The sequence below is a fragment of the Lepisosteus oculatus genome, chromosome 14 (assembly GCF_040954835.1).
Source record: "Lepisosteus oculatus isolate fLepOcu1 chromosome 14, fLepOcu1.hap2, whole genome shotgun sequence".
In the NCBI taxonomy this organism is placed as follows: domain Eukaryota; kingdom Metazoa; phylum Chordata; class Actinopteri; order Semionotiformes; family Lepisosteidae; genus Lepisosteus; species Lepisosteus oculatus.
The window spans coordinates 47,375,969-47,400,669 of record NC_090709.1 but is presented as its reverse complement, the minus strand read 5'-3'; the positions used below and the strand labels follow the sequence as shown (position 1 = coordinate 47,400,669).

Genomic DNA, 24,701 nt, shown 5'->3' with positions numbered 1-24,701 from the left:
ATTTTTTATGAGTTTTAAAATATTATTTCTTTAAATCACACAAAGGGTTTATGTTTCGCACTGAAATTCCGATTGATTGAGAATTCAAAGAAAGACTGTTTTCTTCCACAACACCGTATAATTATCACATCCACCAGACTCTCCAACTTCTCCAGACCTTGCTGGGTGAGCATTTGCTCCGATAAATTATGTCACGTATCATGTTAAATCACTTCTTCTCAACACAACACTTCCCGGTCCACGTTTTCTCTATGAAAAAAAGACATTTTTCCCTTGCACGATTTCTAGTTTTTTATCAAAGCGTACAGAAATAAAAAAGAAGAAGAAATAATGTTGCAGAAGAACTTTGTCGCCCTTGTTAGATGTCAAACGCATTGGACATGAAAAATGCCAGATAAAAGCCAGTTCTCTTCGTTTCTCAGTGTCGGGGCTGCTACTGTATGTAAAAGAGGCAATTTGCTCTGAGAGCAGGTTCAGCGCTTTCTGAACGCAGATGTCTCAGAGCGGTGTGTCCAAGAGGCTGTAAAAGGTGATGGTGGTCCTGTCACCGTAGCCTAGTTGGTTAAAGTGCCTCTTTATTGAACAAAAGAACTGTGATTCAAATCCCAGCCGTGTCTTTCTTCCTATCTTGTAATACAGAACGTACCATTTCGGGCACTCACAAAGGGCTTGATTTTGTTAAATGCATGTGTTCAATTCCTTTCAAAAACTTGTTTTTGATGAAATTCACACAGCTTGCGAAACATGAAATTCAGTTATTGGTTATCAGTGCAGAAGAAATATTACCGGCTGGCAAAATAAACGGTAAGAGATTTTTTTTTTTGATTCGAGAAAAGACTCCACCAGTCAGTCTCTGTGGCGCAATCGGTTAGCGCGTTCGGCTATTAACTGAGAAGTTGGTGGTTCAAGTCCACCCAGGGGTGGGTTTCTTCTGCGATGTAAACATTGTTTTTGCATAGGTCGATTGGATTTCTCAGCTAAACCATAGCCATTTTAATATTTGTAGGAAATGTGACTGTTCAACACTTGTCAAAAATGTCCAATAATGCCCAACATCGCAACTCCCCAGAAAACCATATTCACACAAGAAAAATGATCGTCGAATCGTCATTTATACTCCCATCACATCTTCTGCTGAAATATTTTAAAAATACAATGCAGTTGGATTTTGATATTTGGACATATTTACCTTAATTTTAAACTGTAAATACTGTACAATCTATTGTAATTGTGTTGTAATATTAAAATATGTTAGCTGAGGATGCAAAGGGGTGAAAGGGAAAGGTCAGAGGGTATAGTAACAACAAAGTTAGGATTGGTGGAGGTGGTAGGGGTGTTGATGGTTTTTCTCTGTAGAGGATGATTGAGTTTTTTATCCTTCTCTGAAGTGAGAAACTGGAAGAGTGCAGTTGAGAGAACTGATGAGGTTAGTTATAAAAGGAAGTTGATGTGGAGCTGTTAGCCGTAAGAATTCCTTAATGTCTTTGATGTTGTCATCAAAGATAAACTGCAGTCAGCAAAGATAAAAAGAAAATTATCTTTGCATACTGCCCTGTCTTTCTAACACCTGAAGAAGGCTCCACGGCCAACACGTCGTGTTTCCTTTCTTCTCTTTTCAGCATGGAATAACCCTTTACTTGTTCCTTTGCAGCCTACGCATGCTGACGCAGCTACTCACCTGATATTTAACATTCCTATAATCACAACTATGAATGTCCACTGTGGGTATTTTTTCCATGATTATTTATTCTGTCATTGAAGCATATTTTATGTCATACCGAAGTGTCATAATCATCGAAAAAAATTGTTTTTCATTTAGAAAGTCAGAAAATGATAAATCACTATGAATTGCATTTAGCCTGTTCTGATCTAGATTTTCTATATACTTTAACATGCCATGTTCACAATGTCACAACTCAGAAATGCAACAGTGAAGTGTTGTAATAACCAATGTACATAGTGTCGGAACATTGAGATGTTTTGGTAATGAGGAAGGAGGGACATGCCATGTTCACAGGGTCATATTTGAAAAAATGGTACTGTAAAATTTCCTAAAGTTCAGGATTTTGGTAGTCTGTTCCATTGTCTCTCACACCTCAGTGTCATAATTTTTAGATGTTTTTATAACCAGGGGGTAGGTTTATAGCAAGAAGCAGAAAGTGCCATCACCCGTTGCTCATCCTCGGTTAACCATATATTCTCATATGCCATGTTCTAAATGTCCCATTTATATTAAAAAGTTCTTGTAAAATGCAAGATTTTAAGACTTTTGATGATCAGAAGGTAAGGTCGTGGTAAATATGCAGAAAGTGCCTGTGAACTTATGTTTTGCCTTTGTCTTATTTACTTATTGTGTTTGTGTTATTGTGAGTTTTGAAAATTGGTTTACAATTTTCTGAAATGTGTTTCACACAAAAATTATATTTGGATAGTCACTTACATATTCCCCTTTACTGAGGATAAATACAGTAATCCATCCCGATTAGTACATTTAAAAATTACTGTAAAGAGCCATCTACAGGTGAAAGGCGGCATAACATCACAGCAGCAGCATTTAGGGCAGAAGAAGAAGCTGGCGAATAAGAAGCCAGATTCAGCCTCGTTAATGCAATACCATTGGGTGAGGTGGAAAAATATTTCTTGCTCTGAATCCTAACATTTTTAAGGGAGGTGTTCTAGTACTTCTTGCCTCAGATAAAACTACCAATACACTTAATTTCTACTCCATCAATATCAGCAGCGTTATCGGTACTGAGTCCTAAATGTACGTCCTGTCATCATATAAAATGTCAAAAGTTTTGACTGCATTCAACTGATCAAATTTCTCTTCGATGACAGTTATAATGTTATCCAAAATACATCCGAAACAAATTTGCACTGTTTTTTTTTATCCAGAAGAGCATCATCATGAGACTCAAAACATACCTGTTTTTTCTTCTTTCCAGGAGGAAGGATTGTTCAGATGCAAACATTGGTCCAAAATCAATGTACTCTCCTATCGCTGTTGCTTCTTTAAATCCTTCATTTGAACGTCGATATTGAGGGTTGATATCGTACAAATTGTAGTTTTCTTTTAAAGCAAATTATATTAAAATATGAGCCTCTGTTATAGTTGTCTTGGAAGTTTCGGAAGGTATAATAGACCCCCTTGTGCCCTCAGCTAAAATATGATAAAATACAACAAAATGTATTTACATAGAACAGCATTTATGGTTACATGTATATTACAATTAAGATAAATATACAAAAGTATTAAAATACAAATGTACAGTCCTAGCATAATCATGCTGTCCAATTGTCTTTTTTGCTTGTCAAGTTCTCCAAGAAATCTGTGTCGTAATTTTAAATATTCTAACTAAGGATGCATCGAGAGAATTCTTCTGCTAGCCGTTCGAAGATCAAAGTCCTTACCTGAATATGATGTCCTTGAATGTTGGTCATTATTGGCCATTCCCAGTGATATTGACTTACATACTTAATTGTTTAACAAAAACATTCACATTTCTTGCAAATATCAAGTGGGTTAAGGTTTTGCTAAGAAATCCGAATAAGTAGAGATGAGGTTTACATTGCAATAATGAGAAGTGCATTTCTGGGTGGGCTCAAACCACTAACCTTTCAATTAACAGAGATTCACGTGTGTCCCTTTTCTCCATTTGCAAGCTTAAAAAAAAGAAAATAATGCTTTTTTCTTACCAGCCTGCGATATACAATGCAATATTTGTATTTCATCTTTCACAAGCTGTATGGATTTCATGAAAAGCAAGTTGTTCCAGAAAGAAAATGAAAACTTGCGTTAAACAAAATCAAGCTGTACGTAATCATCCATAGTGATACATTTTGTAAGACAAGACAGGAAGAAAAGCACTGCTGGGATTTGAACTCAGCATCTCCTGTTTAAGAGGAAAGCATGTTAACCAAATCAGCCAAAGTGCCGTCAGTGTATCAACACCATGTCTGAGTCAGTGATTGCAGCTGACTGTCACTGGAGGACAGTTCATCGTGAACAAGTCAGCCTGCATAATGAGGGGGAAGAGACTGACTTCTGTGATGCAGTATCGACAGATACTAACCTTCTGTCCAACTGTTCTCTGCTGCATACTGGATTAGCAGGTAAATATTGGTTTCCATGCGTGTGTAGGGGTTTTGTGTATTTACTGGGACAATTATTAATTGTAGCAGTAAGTCACAAAATGATTCTTTAATGGCTATTAGAAAACCGACCTTGCGGGTTAACTCATTAACGCACACACACAGATACTAATACACTTATTAATACATAAAATGTGCATATAAACATAACAGATCTTAAGAGTGTGGGTTAGCAGAATACAAAAGGTATATATTAAATCATGAAGAGTTCCAAACCAAGAGGGACATACATTCAGTATATCATTCATTTAGACCGTTTCATAAATGAACTTGGTTATAACTTCTACATTAGATACTCAAAACAAGTACATAACTCTTAGGAATTAAATTGATATCAACTGGTTGGGATAACAATTGAATTCTCGAGCAATAATGCAGTGAAGTAATAAGTGAATACTCATCCAATCTCTGGGGATTCAGATCTCCTGCTGACTCAAAGAAACAGTTGCAGGCTGTTGCTGTCCAATCCGCACTCTCTGGCTCGGTGCCAGTGCGGTGCCTGTTGCCTGTACTGTGCGGCTTGCGATGGTGCGCTGCAGATGCTCACTGACCGGCTAGTTAGTGTTGGCTTTAACTAGCAAAGTTTGCGCACAGGAGAAAAGATGACTGTGGGTCCCAGCAAGTCAGGAAGAAGACCGGTTCGTTCCTGATGAAGCGCTAGTTCTGAATAGTGATTCAGCTGTCCACAGTTCCGACCTGTTCACGAGGCCTGCTACTGGTGCTAACCTCAGGTGGATCCTCTGGTTACTCTCTGGCAACCTCCGCTCTTGACTCTTAGAACAAAGGAAAGCTCTGGCACTCGGACACACTGGCCGTTCCGTGGTTGTCCAGGCTGAGTCTCAGGATGGTCAGGAGGCGCTCTGCGAGAATGTCCTGCCCTTGGGAGCCTTCTGCTCCTGGGCCGTCCTGCCCTGGAATTCTCCTTTGAATTCCCTTTAGAAAAGTCCACAGAATTCTCCTGAATCTTACTACAGGCTCTCTGTGTTTCCTGTTTTTACCTGGAGGAACTTCAGCTCGTTGATTGGCTGAAAGTTCCATGGGCATGAGAGTCCCACGTGGGTTACACGGCCCTACCAGTCCCTGATTGGTTGATCAAGGTGAGATATGAGTCATTTACTCCTGACACCTAGGAATGCAGTCCAGATGTCCATCTGGCACTCCCTAGACAGATAGGCGCCAATGGATGACCATTGATCATGATAGCCAGGCTTAGCTAAGTGCATCCCCCTTTGGGAGCTGTCCCTTATCAAAGGAAACCTTAAATCAGCCTGCATGAATAGTTTCTCTGTAGCTACACCACAGAGATGAACAGAGATGGGGCCTCATTTGGGAAGGCTCAGAAACACTTAATTCTTTCTTATTAATAAGCATCGCTGCTACAACACATATGCAGTTTGAGCAAACATAAGACAATAACCAAGTACCACAAACTACCAGGCATCTAGTATCATTAGCAGTTCAGGTGGGGAGCTGCATCACCATGTGTAGGCTGCAAAGGAACAAGTAATAGGTCTATTCCATGCTTAAAAGAAAAGAAAGAAAACACAACATTTCAGCCGTGGAGCCCACACACCTGAAGAAGCCTCCACGGCTGAAATGTTGTGTTTTCTTTCTTCTCTTTTCATCTAGTGTCATTAGCCTTTTAACAGTTCCTGTCAAAATAAAATAGAAATGGATAACATTCTGGAGAGAGTATGAAATACCAAGGTACAATTTAAAACATATCTCTTCCACTACAACCACAATATTTTGGAGAGATCGTTGAACCTCACTGTTCTGACATGTCCGTTAGCCTCCGTCCTGCTTCAGCAATGAATGTGGCGGGGCACATTCTGAGGGAGATGAGGTCAATCAGGTGGCAGGAAAACCACACTATGCTTTTTTTTGAGATCCTGAAAAGGAAAGAAGGGCCATGTATATGTGTGCAGCTGGATATGTAATTGCAGGTGGCGTAGCAAATTCTGCTGAAGCCCCACTGCCTGGTGTGGACAGTAGCTGTGCATGTTGCAGCAGAATTGTGCATGTGAGATCAAGGGGGCATGTCATGTGTTTCAGCACTTCACTCCATTCAGTAGCACATGATTCCCCGAGTTCTTTGGAAGACCTGTGGACCGATCTTTCACGATGAAGAATTCCTTAAGAAGAATAGATCTCGGCCCACCATCCCAATGCCTCCGTCTCAAAACAGCAACCTCCCACTGCCCTTAGTCTGCAAGGCAGTACTTTCAAGAGCGATGACAACGCCGGGACCTTCGTTGCCTATTGTACGAGCTTAACTTTTGTGCTCATCAATTCAACGCTCTTTCCATCAACTCATCTTGTCTTTTGACGCTTCGTGTTTTGCGCTCCTTTGACTATCGGCATATCGGGTGACTGCAAACACTGAAGTTCTTGCTTACGGAGTGTGGAACATTGTTTTCAAGTGATCGCTGTTCTGTCATGTTGACGCCGAGTGAATCTTTCTTTGGCAACATGGGCAGGCTGACAGCAGTGCGAGCGAAAGTAATGGCAAATTTCTTGACTTATTTCTGAATGTGAATGTTCTTTAGAAAAGGGATGCGGCGTTGCTTCTCGCCCGTGTAAAGGTCACGCATTCCAGACGTGGTTATGAGCTAACAGTTGCCGCAAGTGTTTGAAAAGAGCAAGAGAGGAAGCAGCCCTGCCCCGTGTGAGGATCAAACTCAGGCCCTTCAGATGACGAGACTGACGCACTACCAATTACGCCAACAAGCCCAGCTGCAGTACACACACCGGAAAGTTTGCCTCACATGGATTTCAGTCGCCCGTTCCCTAATCTTTAGACGCCCTCTGCTGAATGTTGCATTTGCCTTTTGATCTCACCGATACATTTTTGGTCTGTTTCTGTTGCGAGTCCGTCTTTCAGATCTCACCTAGCACAAGTCTCTGTGGCTGAAGTGGCCTCTCTGCTTCAGCATCGTGCCCTCACTCAGCCATTAAAAATGTCACTCGGACTTCTGACATGCTGACATGAAATGTCAAGAGAGAGGGGCGGAGTGACGCTTAAGCCAGAGAGAAGATGAAAAGGGGGCGTGGCTGCGAAACGCTTGACAGCTGCACGATGCTCTCCATGTAAGGCGGGACCACAGGCTAAAGGACACCTTTCGGCACATCAAGCTCTAAGCACACACCTGGAGGATGCGGGAATCGATCCTGCTATCTCCCACATGCAAAGCAAGCGCTGTACCATACAAGCACACCCCCCTCGCTGGGACTTATGCCTCGGCGTCACCTAGTGCCGCTTGTTCCCCTCTTACCGGGCACAGTTCACTGCCCTTCGTCTGCAAGGCAGTCGTGTAATTGCAGCTTTCTTGACTTATTGATGAAGGTCTGACTGGACGAGCGAATGGCGCCTCTCCCCATCCTCAAGCTCGCTGACAGATTGAAATGGAAAGTGCTGCTGTGGCTCGTTGGTCTAGTGGTATGATTCTCGCTTAGGGTGCGAGAGGTCCCGGGTTCAACTCCCGGACGAGCCCTCGTGTGCTCTTTTCCTCCTCTTCGACAAGACTGGGAACTGATATCCACATCACTTCGCAGCGTCTGCTTATGGCAAACGATGGAATGTGACTAATGACTGAACGAGCCTGGTGAATTGTCATCACGTGGCACAATGAGAGCGTGCAGTCAGCTGTCCAAGGCGGCAACCTCATTGCTCGTTCAAAAGAACACGTACTGAAAACTCATCACCACTGTGTCGTAGATGAGCACCGCGATCGCTTGTTGTCATGCGTCCTTACTTGGGAAATGCAGAAGCAAAAACTGCCCCTCAGCCACCGAAACGTGTGCGGCTCGCCTTGCGCTCTCTGCGCCTCACATATTTGTCGAGCTGTCTGCTCTTCTTTCTGTTGAAGTAATCAAGTTACGGGGCGTCCTGCAGCCTATGATGTTCTCACTGAGAGCTTTCAAGATTTGAAGGAAAACTACGAGCTTGATGGCTCAAGTCAAACGAATGTGATTGTTAAGCAATCGATGATCAAAAGCACGTCTTCTAACAATTCGTGAGAGTATTATCAGCACTGTTTTCACTCGGATATACTTTTCACTTGCTAAGCTGACAAATTGGACGAGAAAATGCCGGAGACGCACTCAGTGCAGACTGAGGTTGGGAAGGAGGTGTGGCCCTTCAAAGCTTGACAACTGAAGGACATTCTCTCCGCAACGGAGGAGCACCTGTCAGAAGTCGCAGAAGCTAAACAAGAGCACCGGGCTTCCGGAGATCCAAACTCAGACCTGGAGGATGCGGGCATCGATCCCGCTACCTCTTGCATGCTAAGCGAGCGCTCTACCATTTGAGCTAATCCCCCACGCTTCATGCTTCGCGGCATCATGTCTTACCGCCTCTGCCCCTCTTACCGGGCACCGCCCACTGCCCTTGGTCTGCAAGGCAGTCCTTTCAAGTGCGATGACGACGCTGAGACCTTCGTTGCCTATTGTACGAGCTGAACTTTTGTGCTCATCAATTCAACGCTCTTTCCATCAACTCATCTTGTCTTTTGACGCTTCGTGTTTTGCGCTCCTTTGACTATCGGCATATCGGGTGACTGCAAACACTGAAGTTCTTGCTTACGGAGTGTGGAACATTGTTTTCAAGTGATCGCTGTTCTGTCATGTTGACGGCGAGTGAATCTTTCTTTGGCAACATGGGCAGGCTGACAGCAGTGCGAGCGAAAGTAATGGCAAATTTCTCGACTTATTTCTGAATGTGAATGTTCTTTAGAAAAGGGATGCGGCGTTGCTTCTCGCCCGTGTAAAGGTCACGCATTCCAGACGTGGTTATGAGCAAACAGTTGCCGCAAGTGTTTGAAAAGAGCAAGAGAGGAAGCAGCCCTGCCCCGTGTGAGGATCAAACTCAGGCCCTTCAGATGACGAGACTGACGCACTACCAATTACGCCAACAAGCCCAGCTGCAGTACACACACCGGAAAGTTTGCCTCACATGGATTTCAGTCGCCCGTTCCCTAATCTTTAGACGCCCTCTGCTGAATGTTGCATTTGCCTTTTGATCTCACCGATACATTTTTGGTCTGTTTCTGTTGCGAGTCCGTCTTTCAGATCTCACCTAGCACAAGTCTCTGTGGCTGAAGTGGCCTCTCTGCTTCAGCATCGTGCCCTCACTCAGCCATTAAAAATGTCACTCGGACTTCTGACATGCTGACATGAAATGTCAAGAGAGAGGGGCGGAGTGACGCTTAAGCCAGAGAGAAGATGAAAAGGGGGCGTGGCTGCGAAACGCTTGACAGCTGCACGATGCTCTCCATGTAAGGCGGGACCACAGGCTAAAGGACACCTTTCGGCACATCAAGCTCTAAGCACACACCTGGAGGATGCGGGAATTGATCCTGCTATCTCCCACATGCAAAGCAAGCGCTGTACCATACAAGCCAACCCCCCTCGCTGGGACTTATGCCTCGGCGTCACCTAGTGCCGCTTGTTCCCCTCTTACCGGGCACAGTTCACTGCCCTTCGTCTGCAAGGCAGTCGTGTAATTGCAGCTTTCTTGACTTATTGATGAAGGTCTGACTGGACGAACGAATGGCGCCTCTCCCCATCCTCAAGCTCGCTGACAGATTGAAATGGAAAGTGCTGCTGTGGCTCGTTGGTCTAGTGGTATGATTCTCGCTTAGGGTGCGAGAGGTCCCGGGTTCAACTCCCGGACGAGCCCTCGTGTGCTCTTTTCCTCCTCTTCCACAAGACTGGGAACTGATATCCACATCACTTCGCAGCGTCTGCTTATGGCAAACGATGGAATGTGACTAATGACTGAACGAGCCTGGTGAATTGTCATCACGTGGCAGAATGAGAGCGTGCAGTCAGCTGTCCAAGGCGGCAACCTCATTGCTCGTTCAAAAGAACACGTACTGAAAACTCATCACCACTGTGTCGTAGATGAGCACCGCGATCGCTTGTTGTCATGCGTCCTTACTTGGGAAATGCAGAAGCAAAAACTGCCCTCTCTCAGCCACCGAAACGTGTGCGGCTCGCCTTGCGCTCTCTGCGCCTCACATATTTGTCGAGCTGTCTGCTCTTCTTTCTGTTGAAGTAATCAAGTTACGGGGCGTCCTGCAGCCTATGATGTTCTCACTGAGAGCTTTCAAGATTTGAAGGAAAACTACGAGCTTGATGGCTCAAGTCGAACGAATGTGATTGTTAAGCAATCGATGATCAAAAGCACGTCTTCTAACAATTCGTGAGAGTATTATCAGCACTGTTTTCACTCGGATATACTTTTCACTTGCTAAGCTGACAAATTGGACGAGAAAATGCCGGAGACGCACTCAGTGCAGACTGAGGTTGGGAAGGAGGTGTGGCCCTTCAACGCTTGACAACTGAAGGACATTCTCTCCGCAACGGAGGAGCACCTGTCAGAAGTCGCAGAAGCTAAACAAGAGCACCGGGCTTCCGGAGATCCAAACTCAGACCTGGAGGATGCGGGCATCGATCCCGCTACCTCTTGCATGCTAAGCGAGCGCTCTACCATTTCAGCTAATCCCCCTCGCTTCATGCGTCTCGGCATCATGTCTTACCGCCTCTGCCCCTCTTACCGGGCACCGCCCACTGCCCTTGGTCTGCAAGGCAGTCCTTTCAAGTGCGATGACGACGCTGAGACCTTCGTTGCCTATTGTACGAGCTGAACTTTTGTGCTCATCAATTCAACGCTCTTTCCATCAACTCATCTTGTCTTTTGACGCTTCGTGTTTTGCGCTCCTTTGACTATCGGCATATCGGGTGACTGCAAACACTGAAGTTCTTGCTTACGGAGTGTGGAACATTGTTTTCAAGTGATCGCTGTTCTGTCATGTTGACGCCGAGTGAATCTTTCTTTGGCAACATGGGCAGGCTGACAGCAGTGCGAGCGAAAGTAATGGCAAATTTCTTGACTTATTTCTGAATGTGAATGTTCTTTAGAAAAGGGATGCGGCGTTGCTTCTCGCCCGTGTAAAGGTCACGCATTCCAGACGTGGTTATGAGCTAACAGTTGCCGCAAGTGTTTGAAAAGAGCAAGAGAGGAAGCAGCCCTGCCCCGTGTGAGGATCAAACTCAGGCCCTTCAGATGACGAGACTGACGCACTACCAATTACGCCAACAAGCCCAGCTGCAGTACACACACCGGAAAGTTTGCCTCACATGGATTTCAGTCGCCCGTTCCCTAATCTTTAGACGCCCTCTGCTGAATGTTGCATTTGCCTTTTGATCTCACCGATACATTTTTGGTCTGTTTCTGTTGCGAGTCCGTCTTTCAGATCTCACCTAGCACAAGTCTCTGTGGCTGAAGTGGCCTCTCTGCTTCAGCATCGTGCCCTCACTCAGCCATTAAAAATGTCACTCGGACTTCTGACATGCTGACATGAAATGTCAAGAGAGAGGGGCGGAGTGACGCTTAAGCCAGAGAGAAGATGAAAAGGGGGCGTGGCTGCGAAACGCTTGACAGCTGCACGATGCTCTCCATGTAAGGCGGGACCACAGGCTAAAGGACACCTTTCGGCACATCAAGCTCTAAGCACACACCTGGAGGATGCGGGAATCGATCCTGCTATCTCCCACATGCAAAGCAAGCGCTGTACCATACAAGCCAACCCCCCTCGCTGGGACTTATGCCTCGGCGTCACCTAGTGCCGCTTGTTCCCCTCTTACCGGGCACAGTTCACTGCCCTTCGTCTGCAAGGCAGTCGTGTAATTGCAGCTTTCTTGACTTATTGATGAAGGTCTGACTGGACGAGCGAATGGCGCCTCTCCCCATCCTCAAGCTCGCTGACAGATTGAAATGGAAAGTGCTGCTGTGGCTCGTTGGTCTAGTGGTATGATTCTCGCTTAGGGTGCGAGAGGTCCCGGGTTCAACTCCCGGACGAGCCCTCGTGTGCTCTTTTCCTCCTCTTCCACAAGACTGGGAACTGATATCCACATCACTTCGCAGCGTCTGCTTATGGCAAACGATGGAATGTGACTAATGACTGAACGAGCCTGGTGAATTGTCATCACGTGGCACAATGAGAGCGTGCAGTCAGCTGTCCAAGGCGGCAACCTCATTGCTCGTTCAAAAGAACACGTACTGAAAACTCATCACCACTGTGTCGTAGATGAGCACCGCGATCGCTTGTTGTCATGCGTCCTTACTTGGGAAATGCAGAAGCAAAAACTGCCCTCTCTCAGCCACCGAAACGTGTGCGGCTCGCCTTGCGCTCTCTGCGCCTCACATATTTGTCGAGCTGTCTGCTCTTCTTTCTGTTGAAGTAATCAAGTTACGGGGCGTCCTGCAGCCTATGATGTTCTCACTGAGAGCTTTCAAGATTTGAAGGAAAACTACGAGCTTGATAAAAGAATCAATTTAAATGTTTCTTGAAAAACGGATCCTTTTAAATATCGGAAGTCCAACGTCTCATGGAAACTGTCTGTGTAACGGTCTAACGTGATAACGTGATAACCACTACACTCTGGAAACGGTGGGAAATTGTGCCCAGTGGCCCAGTGCTGAGCTACGCCAATGCTATTCAGGGGCTATTCAGGGGCCAATGCTATTCGATGTGAATTGAATGCTATTCAACTCGCCAATGCTATTCAGGGGTGGAAAAGGGTGGAGCCGTGTGTGTCTTTTGTTCAAAGACACCCCCATCTCAGAGCCGGAAGTACAGGCCTTCCTCCCGCAGGTCCACAAAGATGTTATTTCTTAAGAAGATCCTGCGAAAGTCGGCCATCCGCCTCTCAGCCCTGCAGTAGGCCAGGCTGAGAGAGAAGCAGTCCTTCACCCTGGCAATGCACAGCCTGACAAGGTCTGGCTTCAGGCCATTGTACATCATGAGGTTCCTCCTCTCCCAGACAGCTGTCCTCGTTAGGCTGAGGAGGAGGTTCACTAAAATGGCGTTAACCCCCCTCTCAGACCCGCGGTACCCAAAGAGGAACAGCTCTTTCCAGGGCACCCCGTCAAGAACAGCTCCTCGAACAGAGCGAAACAGGCCATCCAGCAGATCCGTCAAGTACGCCCTGGCTCGAGCTGGGGGAAGATCTTACCCCAGAACACCTCTGAGACCGGCACTCTGAAGCGTTTCGCCACCATCAGCCTGTAGAACATGCTGGTGGTGAACCCCAGGAGGTCCACCCCACGGTCCCCCCACTTCACCCTCAGCTCCGGCCAGGCCGGGCCTGCTGCCCCGTCTTGTAGATGGAGCTTCTCCAGCCAACTGTCCGGGAGACCGAGTTTGAGCTGCTCGTAATCCTGACGGATCTTACTGACAGGCAGCTCGTCGTCGACCTCTCGCACAGCGTCGACAATAGCCTGGGTGGGCAGAAATCCGTCCTTTACTTCATAAAGAAGATCCTTGACCTTGGATATCCCAGCCTCGTAGAGCTGCCTGTTCCATCGAGACACCAGCAGGGGGTCGAGGAACAGAGGCTGTTCCAGAATCTGGGCCCGGGTCTCCGGCGTGTAGGAGACATGCTGGGACATGAACTACCCCCTCGCCAGCAGGACCTCCCTGTAAAAGGAGGGCAGATGTTTTATCAACCCCGGAGTCAGCCTCACCAGGAGTGTCTCCTGCCCCAAGCCCCCGCAAGTCTCGAGGTAGCTTCCCATACCAATCTTCCAAATGCTGACATTATCCAGGTCAAGGAACTTCTTCACTACTTTCAGCCTAAAGCTTTTCAGCTTCAGGCCTACATCACACAGCTTCAGCCCACCCCTGGAGATTTTCCCAATGAGGGTGTCATGAGTGACCCGCGGAGACTTCCCCTCCCACACGAATCCAACCACCAGTTGCCTAATCTCATTCTCTACCCGTTCAGGAAGAGGCATCACAGACAGTGGGTACCACAAGAGGGACAGGCACAGTGTGTTAACGAGCAGGACCCTTCCCTTTAGGGTCAGGGACCTGTGTCTCCACCGATTTAATTTGCCCTCATCTTAATGAGCTTCTCCTTCCACAGGAGAAGCCCAGTGGCCTGCTCATCAGCGTTAATGTAGATGCCAAGGACCTTCAGGTGACCCGTCTCAACCCTGAAAGGGTAGCCGAAGAGCGGGGCAAGGTCTGCCCTCCCCACCGGCATGACCTCAGACTTCTCCAAGTTTACCTTGGCGCCCGAGGCAGCGCAGTAGGCCTGCACCACCTCTAAAATGGCCAAGATCTCCGCCACCTCTGCCAACGTCAGTCTGGTGTCGTCAGCATATTGGTAGATCAACGAGGTGGCGGTGCCCCCAGGCAAGGTCACTGGAAAGAAGCTCGTGAGGGAACCATTCACCTTGACACAGCTCACGATCCCCTTGTACACGAGCCTCACCCAGGAGATGAAGGCCTCGCCGAAGCCAAAGCTCTTCAAGACCTCAAACAGGAAGGAATGCTCCACCCTGTCGAAGGCCTTCTCCTGGTCCAGTTTCAGGACGTATCCACCCCTCGGCTGCTCCCGCATAAGGTCCACAACATCTCTGATGGAGCACACCGTGTCCGCAATGTCTCTCCACTTGAGGCAGTAGGTCTGCGAAGGCGACAGGATCCTGGGCAGAACCTTCCCGAGCCTGAGGGAGAGAACACGAGTTAGGATCTTATAGTCCGTGTTCAACAGGCTGATCGGGCGAAAGTTTTTCAAAAGGGAGGGATCCCCCTGCTTTTTGTAGACGAGAGATCACCCCCCTTCTCATAGATGGGGTCAGAGCGCCGGTCCTTGCAATCTCCTGGAACACCTCCAGAAGGAGGGGCCCCAGGTACTGCTGAAAGTGTCTGTAGAGCTTGGAGGAGAGCCCGTCCCACCCAGGGCTCTTGTTAGGAGACGAGCCCCGAAGTGTTTCAAGCACTTCCTCCAAGCTCAGCGCACTGTCACAGAGCTCACGATCGCTCTGTGACAGGCAGGTACTCACCCTGGCCAGCATGGCCTGGGTCTGCTGCTCATCCACCCATTCGGACCGGAACAAGGCGCTATAAAAAGAAAACACCTCATTCCTAACGGCCTCAGGGGCAGAGAGCCGCACACCGTCCTCTCCCACCAGCTCCTTGATGAAGGAGCTGCGCTGCCTCTCCTCCTCCAGGACGAAGAAGAACCTCGTGCTCTTCTCGCCCTCGGCCAGATACTGGGCTCTGCTGCGCACCCTGGCTCCTCTCCACTTCTCCTCCTCCAGGGCTTGCAGCTCACCCCTCAGCTCCAGCAAGAGCTCGCAGCCCCCGCCGTGATCTGCCAGGAGCCCGAACTCTGAGGCGATCCGAGCCCGAAGCTCTCTCTCCCGCCTGGCCTTCTCCAGCCCCCGGGACAGGCCATACAAGATACTGAACTCTTTGATGGCGTACTTGAGATTATCCCACCAGACCAGCTTTTCTGACCTTATTAAAGCACCAGAGGCCGGGGCCCCGGTCCTCCTGTGCCCCTGCTAGAGAGAAGTGAAGCACAGCATGGTCGCTCAGGGTCGTGAACACATAGCGCATCCGGCTCAGGCACGGGAAGAGACTCATGTGCCCCTGCAACAGGTCGATCCGGCTCTGTCTCAAGACACCTTCGACGACCTGCCGCCGAGAAAAGTCCCTCCGCGCACCATAAGCCTGACGCCACGCATCCACGAACCAGTGAGCTTCCGCACTGCGCTCCAGGAAGCTGCGAGCAGCGCTGCTCTTAAAGGTCATCCCAACCGCGACATCGAGCGCACTCAGTGCACAGTTAAAATCTCCGACGACCAGCCCTGGCTGCTGAAAGCAGCTCGCCTCCAGCTGCTTGAAGAAGGCGAGCCGCTCAGCTTCCCCATTGGGGGCGTAGATGTTGCTCAGCAGCACGGACTGTCCAGGAAACCCAAGACAGACCTGCAGGAGCTGGCCCTACGTGTCGCGGTGCAGGAGCCTTACGCTCTCGTACACTCCCCTCCTCACCAGCACAGCCACCCCCCTCCTGCACAGGCTGGAGGTGTTGCTGTAAAACAGCTCCCCGTCCCACTGTGCTCGCACCTTCGGGACACACTCCTCGTCCCAGAAGGTCTCCTGGAGGCAGACAACATCCGTCCGCCCCAGCAGAGCTAACACTGCCCCCAGCTTTGCTCAGTCCCTCAGCCCGTTGGCGTTTAAAGAGGCGAAAGTTGCCATCACGCATATGGCCATAAGAGTGAAATTAATTCTCCGGCCCGCGCGAGAGTTCCCCCGCCCTTTCTGCCACATTCTCATTGCCAATACTTGCCGCTTCCTCCCCACCTCCTGTCTCCGCCACCGCAGAGACATCAGGGATGGGTCTGCGGACAACTCTTGAACTGGGCTTCAGGTTGGGCTGAGGCCTGACGTGGTGCCACTGGATTCCAGCCTTCGAGGGCCCAGGCGGTTGTACCCCGGCTTGCCCACAGCTGGGGAACCGCTGACGGTGATGGTGGTGGTGGTGCTGGTGCCGTCGCCTCCTCCCTCTGCCTCTCTCCCTGCACAGGCTTGGGTGTCAAAAGCCCACTGGTACGCTGAGGGGCAGCCTCTGGTGGTGGTGGTGCCCGTAGGATCTCAGCTGCACCACGCTGCACCGCCGCATGTTGTGGAGCAACCTCCCTCTGCTTCTCTTGCGGCACAGAGTGGGATGCAGCAGGATTGTTAGGGCAACGGGGCGCCTCTGCTGGTGGAGATGCTGGCTGGTCCCCGGCTCCTTTCTGCTGCGCTGTACCCAGGATTGGAGGGGCCTCCTCTGCCTCTCCCCCATCACCGGCTGGGACGTTGCTGGCTCACTGGGGTCCTGGGGCGCCGCTGCTAGCAACTCTCCATGCTCAGCTGCAGCGGCCACTCGTAGTCCATCTTCAACCCCCTCAGCGTTGCGGGCAGCTGCTCCTGCGGCGGCTGGATCTTCCGGCTCTGGCTCGCAGTTGCAGCTCATGAGCGCATGGAGGCAGTCCGGGCACTTGGCAGCGGTGCATTTCCTGGCGCGATGGCCGGGCTGTCTGCACTCATAGAAGAGGAACTCAGGGCAGTCCTTGGCGATGTGCCCCGAGTCCAGGCAGACATGACACACCCTTTGTTGCTGGTCGTGGAGGACCCTGAAGTACTGCCCCCCCTCTGCCGTGGCGAAGCGGGTGCTGTATGGCAACGAGGCTACATGATCGGGAAAGCGAATCCGAACAAACCTCGTGCCATCAGCAATGGTGGTCCCGGGGTAGTGGCGCATCCTGATGTCCGAAATGACTCTCACCCCCCAGCTACTCAGCTTCTCCTTGATAGTCTAATCTGAGATATACAGTGCCTTGCGAAAGTATTCGGCCCCCTTGAACTTTTCAACCTTTTGCCACATTTCAGGCTTCAAACATAAAGATATAAATTTTTTATTTTATGTGAAGAATCACCAACAAGTGGGACACAATTGTGAAGTGGAACGAAATCTATTGGATTTTTGAAACTTTTTTAACTAATAAAAAAATGAAAAGTGGGGCGTGCAAAATTATTCGGCCCCTTTACTTTCAGTGCAGCAAACTCACTCCAGAAGTTCAGCGAGGATCTCTGAATGATCCAATGTTGTCCTAAATGACTGATGGTGATAAATAGAATCCACCTGTGTGTAATCAAGTCTCTGTATAAATGCACCTGCTCTGTGATAGTCTCAAGGTTCTGTTGAAAGCGCAGAGAGCATCATGAAGACCAAGGAACACACCAGGCAGGTCCGTAATACTGTTGTGGAGAAGTCTAAAGCCGGATTTGGATACAAAATGATTTCCCAAGCTTCAAACATCCCAAGGAGCACTGTGCAAGCGATCATCTTGAAATGGAAGGAGTATCAGACCACTGCAAATCTACCAAGACCTGGCCGTCCCTCTAAACTTTCAGCTCAGACAAGGAGAAGACTGATCAGAGATGCAGCCAAGAGGCCCATGATCACTCTGGATGAACTGCAGAGAACTACAGCTGAGGTGGGAGAGTCTGTCCATAGGACAACAATCAGTCTTACACTGCACAAATCTGGCCTTTATGGAAGAGTGGCAAGAAGAAAGCCATTTCTCAAAGATATCCATAAAAAGTCTCGTCTAAAGTTTGCCACAAGCCACCTGGGAGACACCCCAAACATGTGGAAGAAGGTGCTCTGGTCAGATGAAACCAAAATCGAACTTTTTGGCCACAATGCAAAACGATATGTTTGGCGTAAAAGCAACACAGCTCATCACCCTCAACACACCATCCCCACTGTCAAACATGGTGGTGGCAGCATCATGGTTTGGGCCTGCTTTTCTTCAGCAGGGACAGGGAAGATGGTTAAAATTGAGGGGAAGATGGATGCAGCCAAATACAGGACCATTCTGGATGAAAACCTGTTGGAGTCTGCAAAAGACCTGAAACTGGGACGGAGATTTATCTTCCAACAAGACAATGATCCCAAACATACAGCAAAATCTACAAAGGAATGGTTCACAAATAAACGTATCCAGGTGTTTGAATGGCCAAGTAAAAGTCCAGACCTGAATCCAATCGAGAATCTGTGGAAAGAGCTGAAAACTGCTGTTCACAAACGCTCTCCATCCAACCTCACTGAGCTCGAGCTGTTTTGCAAGGAAGAATGGGCAAGAATTTCAGTCTCTTGATGTGCAAAACTGATAGAGACATACCCCAAGCGACTTGCAGCTGTAATCGCAGCAAAAGGTGGCTCTACAAAGTATTAACGCAAGGGGGCCGAATAATTTTGCACGCCCCACTTTTCATTTTTTTATTAGTTAAAAAAGTTTCAAAAATCCAATAGATTTCGTTCCACTTCACAATTGTGTCCCACTTGTTGGTGATTCTTCACATAAAATAAAAAATGTATATCTTTATGTTTGAAGCCTGAAATGTGGCAAAAGGTTGAAAAGTTCAAGGGGGCCGAATACTTTCGCAAGGCACTGTATGCCGGGAGGTGGAGGAAGGACACCACTACCTCCTTCCGCTCCAGCCAGCGGCAGTAGCAGGGTGTGCCCTGCACATCCAGCCCCACAGCCACCGCGTCCGCATGTTCTTTTGAGTCCAGAGTCAGTTCAAACTCTTTTGGCGTCTGGGGGCGGCAGGCAAAAAGAGAGCCCTCCCCTCAGACGCCGTACACAGCTGCGATAATAGCACCCGCAGACGGTTTCTCCACGCCGCTCACATCCACCACAACAGTATGCGCCCTTGCAAAAACCCGCCAGGGGGGTCGGTCCAAATTCCTCATCCTTCTCTTACCTACACCACTGTCCTCCTCCACTACAATAACATTCTCTGCCTCCATGTTTTTTCCTTCCATTAAAACACAAACAGGACTCAGAAAGCAACAAAAAAGCAACAAAAAAAACCCAAAAGTCTCTCCCCTCCCCAAACAGAGCTAGGCTGAAGGGGAGGGCTTCAAAAATCAACCATAAACACCAAAAAAACACAAAAAACAAAGTCTAACTTAAGACAAACAAATCCTCTGTTCCTCTTCTTCTTCTCCTTCTTATAGAGAGAACAGCTCCGTCACCTCTTTTACGACGCTGCTTTTTTGAGAGCTGCTGCTGTGCTTTGACATCTGAGCTCTGTGGAAAACGATCTCAATACAATTCTGAAAAACGCGACTCCCCGAACGCCAGCCGAACAAGTCTCCACAGCCGAAGCGCTGTGTCTCTTTGCAGCTGGCGATAAACCTTTCCTCGATCCTTTGCGGACTTGTAAAACTGTTCATGATCAGTTTTACAAGCTCCTGCGCTTAAAAGCTTACAGCACCTGGTATTCCCAGGCAGTCTCCCATCCAAGTACTAACCAGGCCCATCTCTGTTTATCTTCCGAGATCAGGCGTGCTCAAGGGGGTGTGGCCATAAGCAAGACCAAGGATCGCTGGCACCCTTCTTATAGAGAGGACAGCTCCATCACCTCTTTTACAACGCTGCTTTTTTCCCTTGCGTTTTTCTCTTCTTCCCACGTTCTCTCTCTTCACTGCCTTCGTCCCCGCTCTATTTCACTTCAGCCTTTCACTCTTGCTTCCTTCCAATGAGGACGGAGCTGTGGGAGAAAGGGCGCTATAGAGGATCGCTGTGGAGAGCTGGTGCGGTGCTTTGACATCTGAGCTCTGTGGAAAACGATCTCAATACAATTCTGAAAAACGCGACTCCCCGAACGCCAGCCGAGCAAGTCTCCACAGCCGAAGCGCTGTGTCTCTTTTCAGCTGGCGATAAACCTTTCCTCGATCCTTTGCGGACTTGTAAAACTGTTCATGATCAGAATAAAAAAAACGCTCACGCTAATACACAAGCACCCGTGTCTCGCCAGAGCTGACAAATAAACAGACGGACAAGCCGCACTGCACTTGTGAACAGGGGAATGAGCGAGCGAGCGGGGATAGGGCGCCTCCTGCGCTTAAAAGCACCTGGTATTCCCAGGCTGTCTCCCATCCAAGTACTAACCAGGCCCATCCCTGTTTAGTTTCCAAGATCAGGCATGCTCAAGGGGGTGTGGCCGTAAGCTAGAGCAAAGCTCGCTGGCACCCCACTTATAGAGAGGACAGCTCTGTCACCTCTTTTACGACGCTGCTTTTTTTCCCCTGCGTTTTTCTCTTCTTCCCACGTTCTCTCTCTTCACTGCCTTCGTCCCCGCTCAATTTCACTTCAGCCTTTCACTCTTGCTTCCTTCCAATGAGGACGGAGCTGCGGGAGAAAGGGCGCTATAGAGGATCGCTGTGGAGAGCTGCTGCTGTGCTTTGACATCTGAGCTCTGTGGGAAACGATTTCAATACAATTCTGATAAACGCGACTCCCAGAACGCCAGCCGAACAAGTCTTGAAGTGGAAATCTAATAAGTAAATTGATTCTTAAAATGTAGAGAGCTTTGCAAGAAATATATTGGTGCTTTAAGATGTAGCGGTGAGGCTTAAATAATAAGGCAGAATTAAGTGTTTCTGAGCTTCCCAAATGAGGCCCCATTTCTCTGTTCATCTCTGTGGTGCAGCCACAGAGAAACTATTCATGCAAGATGTTTTCTTTTGATAAGGACAGCTCCCACAGGGGGGTGCACTTAGCTAAGCCTGGCTATCATGATCAATGGTCATCCATTGGCGCCTATCTGTTTAGGGAGTGCCAGTTGGACATCTGGACTGCATTACTAAGTGTCAGGACTAAGTGACTCATATTTCACCTTGATCAACCAATCAGGGACTGGTAGGGCCGAGTAACCCACGTGGGACTCTGATGCCCATGGAACTTTCAGCCAATCAATGAGCTGAAGTTCCTCCAGGTAAAACAGGCAACACAGAGAGCCTGGGAGATTGAGATTCAGATTCAGATTCAGACAAGATTCAGATTCAGATTCAACAATTCAAAGGAGAATCCCAAGGGTAGGACATTCTCACAGCGCGCCTCCTGACCATCCTGAGACTCAGCCCGGACAACCACGGAACGGCCAGTGTGTCCGAGTGCCAGAACTTTCCTTTGTTCTAAGAGTCTAGAGTGGAGGTTGCCAGAGAGTAACCAGCAGCAGGCCTCGTGAACAGGTCGGAACTGTGGACAGCTGAATCACTATTCAGAACTAGCTCTTCATCAGGAACGAACCAGTCCTCTTCCTGACTTGCTGGGACCCACAGTCATCTTTTCTCCTGTGCACAAACTTTGCTAGTTAAGCCAACAGTGAGCATCAGCAGCGCACCGTCGCAAGCCGCACAGCACAGCCTGGCACGGAGCCAGAGAGCGCGGATTGGACAGCAACAGCCTGCAACTGTTTCTTTGTGCCCGCAGGAGATCTGAATCCCCAAAGATTGGATGAGTATTCAACTTCAATGCATTACAGCTCGAGAATTCAATTGTTATCCAAATCAGTTGATATCAATTTAATTCCTAAGAGTTATGTACTTGTTTGAGTATCTAATGTAGAAGTTGTAACCAAGTTCACTTTACGAAACGGTCTTAATGAATGATATACTGAATGTATGTCCTCTTGATATGTGTAACACTTTGTAACTGATTGAATATATACCTTTTGTATTCTGATAACCCTCTCGATAAGATCTGTTAGGTTTACATGCATATTCTATGTATTAATAAATGTATCCTCGTGTGTTAGTACCTGTGTGTGTTGCGTTGTTTGATTATGTCGCATGGTTGGATTCTAAAGCCATCAAAAGAATCAACTTTGTGATTTACTGCTACAATTAATAATTGTCTCAGTAAATGCCCAAACCCTACAGAACTGGTGCCTTCAGAGAGCCACTATGATTACATATTTGGCGTCCCTGGACCGGTTTTCCCTACATTATTTGGCGTCCCTGGGTCAGCTTAATCTACAAAGATAATATATTTCAAGGATGTAAATGCTGTGCTACAGTACGTGCAGAATTTTAGAAAACAGTGTATCAACAAAGTACACTGTTTAGGTTACTTTAGAAGACAATGTACCAAAACAATATATGCTTTCTGGGTCGTTAGAATTAGCTGAAAGTAACTGATTAGCTTTGAATAACAAATCTAGTGCTTCTTCTCTCGCTTTTTGATGTAATCTGTTTTCTCTTAGGGAAAGGGGAACTTTTAGAAAGGACAAAGCGCTGAGCTTTTTTACAGCGCAACATCTTTTAAAAACCCTGTACTGCTTGTAACAAATTGAGTCTCTGGTTGCACTTTGCGAAGTGGCAGCAGGGCTTGCAATATTGAAATAAAGACCTTACTCAGGTGAGAACTCTCTCTTGTGGCTTCCTTGATAGTTCCATGACAATTTGGGGGCTCGTCCGGGATCAGAAACCTGAACGCGAACGGCTGCTGAAACTCCATCTGGACCCTGACAATTTTAGCAAAATTGGACGAACCTCAGAGGATAAATTGTTTATCCTTCCAGAGACACGTCTGGAGAATTGGCAGCTGTCTGACGCCAGTAAGTGATCCTTAAAAATTAATAGTTTGAGAAGCGAGCCACAGGGGTGTTCTCACGTGGGTTTGATGAGTCTGGGACTCATATAAAGAACTTATCTTAACACAGACGTGTGGTTTTTGCTCTGCGGAGTAGTTGATGTGATAAGGTTCTAAGTAAGGCACCGATTGGTAAAAATGGGAAATTAAAATTCAAAGATGAAAATGGGACCGAGCAGTCCAGCAAAAGTACATGTACGACAAATTCAGAGAAACAATTATAGCCTGGGTTAGAGTAAAAAAAATGTTTTATGTTCATGAACTGTAAAGCTAGGGTAATAGGTGTAAGGGAACTTGCACATAATTTATATATGATAATTAGGGGCCCATAACTATGAAGGATCTTTGTAAGTGAATCAGAATGGACAGAGGAAAGTTGAATTAGGAAAAATAAGTTTTCTGAAGAAGGTGAAACTAAGAAGAGAAGGAGAAGAACGGAAAGAAAGCGAATTGGAAAGCTTATGTAATGGAAAGAGAAATCACAGAAATAATGGGAAGCTTCAAAAAAGACTAGTCTTGAAACTAAAGAACAGCAAGCTGCAGCTAAAGTCATGACCATGCCTTCTAAAAAGAAAAAGTCTCCACCAAAACTAGAAAGCGGTCCGGAGCCAAAGCCTTTTCACTTGTTCGTGAAATGCCAATGTGCACTTTAACAGGTCCAGAAGGAACTCCAGCATATGTACATTGACATTGGTCTCCTAGTGAATTATTTGCATTAGTTAAGTCTTTTCCTAAATTGCCTGATGACCGTAAAGAATTTCGAAGAAAGGCAAGCCTTGTTCTTGATTGTCTTAAGCCTAATTACAGTGACATAACCTTGTTGCTAGATTATATTGTTCCTAAAGGTTTACAACGTCCTCTAAAAAGGAGGAGGCAGATTGGCGGATATGTAACCCAAATGATGAAGAAGTATCCATCTAAATTAAACCACACGGACATGGAGAGGAAAAGTTAGGCGGCCGCTTCTAAAAAGAGGTAAGGACTCCTCTTTTCTAAAAAGTCCCTTGTCCTCTCCATGTTGCTGTGGTGCTGAAGCAAGTACAACAGAAAAATGAGTTAATGGTGTATGTGTTTTTAGATGCCTGTTTTGTGAAGGTGGGGTAGAAAAAAAGGGATTGCTGAAGGAATAGCGTCTCGCCCTGCCCGTGCGAAACAATCCAGGTGTTGCATCCTGGTACACGACTGCAGTATGGCTGAAGGTAGTAACTAGAACTGTACTCGCAGAAGAGCCGAAAATGGTAACTCGATTCAACTGTGTGTTTAAAGCCAGGATTTGGAACCTGGTCCGTGTTCCTGAATTGTGATAGTTCGTCAGTTTGTCTCGACTGGGGGATTCCGCGGGGTGCGTGGGAGAAGTGAAAATGGTTTGGTGTGAAGAAAAAAAAAAGTTTCATTAATCCAAAGTGAAACAAAGAAATATGTCGGACGGAATTTAGGCTGAACAGGAATGTAGAAAAGTGTATGAACATTTGGATAAAAATAAACAATATTTAGAGGAATATTTGAGAATTCAACAGAATATCATAGATGAGACACAAAAATCTCTGATGGAAAAGCTAAAAGCAATGGCTGAACGAAACGAAGTTATATATGCAGAAAAAGAAACAGCAAAAGAAGAAATAGAACGCCTTAAGAGAGAATCTAGGAGAAGGGTGGGAATTAGTGTGGAGATTTTTGAAAGAGCATTACCCACCGAAAACTGATTAGACAGCATGTCAGCAGAAGGAAGTGAGGATGTTTCAGATTTTAC

At 47.4% G+C, this 24,701-nt stretch overlaps 4 non-coding genes and 1 pseudogene across 4 annotated transcripts; 4 read left to right on the top strand and 1 right to left on the bottom strand.

Moving 5' to 3' along the window:
• Window positions 1–849: 849 nt before the first annotated feature.
• trnan-auu (transfer RNA asparagine (anticodon AUU)) lies at window positions 850–923 on the top strand. The gene has a single exon. It is a non-coding gene; the product is annotated as a tRNA-Asn (tRNA).
• Window positions 924–7,574: 6,651 nt separating this feature from the next.
• trnap-agg (transfer RNA proline (anticodon AGG)) lies at window positions 7,575–7,646 on the top strand. Its single transcript has one exon. It is a non-coding gene; the product is annotated as a tRNA-Pro (tRNA).
• Window positions 7,647–9,760: 2,114 nt separating this feature from the next.
• On the top strand, window positions 9,761–9,832 carry trnap-agg (transfer RNA proline (anticodon AGG)). The gene has a single exon. It is a non-coding gene; the product is annotated as a tRNA-Pro (tRNA).
• Window positions 9,833–11,949: 2,117 nt separating this feature from the next.
• On the top strand, window positions 11,950–12,021 carry trnap-agg (transfer RNA proline (anticodon AGG)). Its single transcript has one exon. It is a non-coding gene; the product is annotated as a tRNA-Pro (tRNA).
• A 7,757-nt stretch (window positions 12,022–19,778) lies between these two features.
• On the bottom strand, window positions 19,779–19,887 carry LOC138219224 (5S ribosomal RNA; annotated as a pseudogene).
• Between the last annotated feature and the right edge of the window lie 4,814 nt (window positions 19,888–24,701).